Here is a 1,044-nt window from a genome sequence, read left to right on the forward strand (position 1 = left end):
ACCTTTGAATCACTTCTCATGTGCTTGTCTAGAAGTCCAATGCGCTATCCATTGCGCCACAGAGCCACATTTTGGTCTTCTGGATTAGCTTCAAATCTACTTGGATTTGCGGGAAACATTACGACTAGGCGATGTTAGCACTAAACAGTCATGCTCATGAATGTTTACTTAGCAATGTGGCTCTGTGGCGCAATGGACAGCGCATTGGACTTCTAGTTATCAATAAGTAATTCAAAGGTTGTGGGTTCGAGTCCCATCAGAGTCATGTTTTATAGAGGAAATGCAGTACAAACAAACAGCAGAGATGAACCTATAAAATAGAATTCCAGCATGAAGAGCGTTATTCAACATGCAGTGTTTCTATCATTAATGTAACAGAGCCACATTTTGGTCTTCTGGATTATCTTCAAATCTCCTTGGATTTGCGGGAAACATTACGACTGGGCGATGTAGAAATGCAGTACGAACAAACAGCAGAGATGAACCTATAAAATAGAATTCCAGCATGAAGGACGTTATTCAACATGCAGTGTTTCTATCATTAATGTAAGTCTTTAAACATCAAATCTGGAGGGATTCGAACACACAAACTTTGAATCACTTCACATGTGCTTGTCTAGAAGTCCAATGCGCTATCCATTGCGCAACAGAGCAAGGTCTTCGGGATTTGCGGGAAACATTACTACTAGGCGATGTTAGCAATTCCAGCATGAAGGGCTTAATTCAACATGCAGTATAAACAGTGTCTCTATCTTGTCAGTCTTTAAACATTGACTCTGGAGGGACTCGAACCCACAACCTTTGAATCACTTCTCATGTGCTAGTCTAGAAGTCCAATGCGCTATCCATTGCGCCACAGAGCCACATTTTGGTCTTCTCGATTATCTTCAAATCTACTTGGATTTGCGGGAAACATTACGACTGGGCGATGTAGAAATGCAGTACGAACAAACAGCAGAGATGAACCTATAAAATAGAATTCCAGCATGAAGGGCGTTATTCAACATGCAGTGTTTCTATCATTAATGTAAGTCTTTAAACATC

At 40.7% G+C, this 1,044-nt stretch overlaps 2 non-coding genes across 2 annotated transcripts; one reads left to right on the plus strand and one right to left on the minus strand.

Annotated features, from left to right (window-relative positions):
* The first annotated feature begins 178 nt into the window (after positions 1–178).
* On the plus strand, positions 179–265 carry trnar-ucu. Its single transcript is given in 2 exon segments — positions 179–215; positions 230–265. It is a non-coding gene; the product is annotated as a tRNA-Arg (tRNA).
* Positions 266–771: 506 nt separating this feature from the next.
* trnar-ucu lies at positions 772–863 on the minus strand. Its single transcript is given in 2 exon segments — positions 772–807; positions 827–863. It is a non-coding gene; the product is annotated as a tRNA-Arg (tRNA).
* Positions 864–1,044: the final 181 nt, after the last annotated feature.

This window comes from Micropterus dolomieu, unplaced genomic scaffold, assembly GCF_021292245.1.
Source record: "Micropterus dolomieu isolate WLL.071019.BEF.003 ecotype Adirondacks unplaced genomic scaffold, ASM2129224v1 contig_10955, whole genome shotgun sequence".
NCBI lineage: Eukaryota > Metazoa > Chordata > Actinopteri > Centrarchiformes > Centrarchidae > Micropterus > Micropterus dolomieu.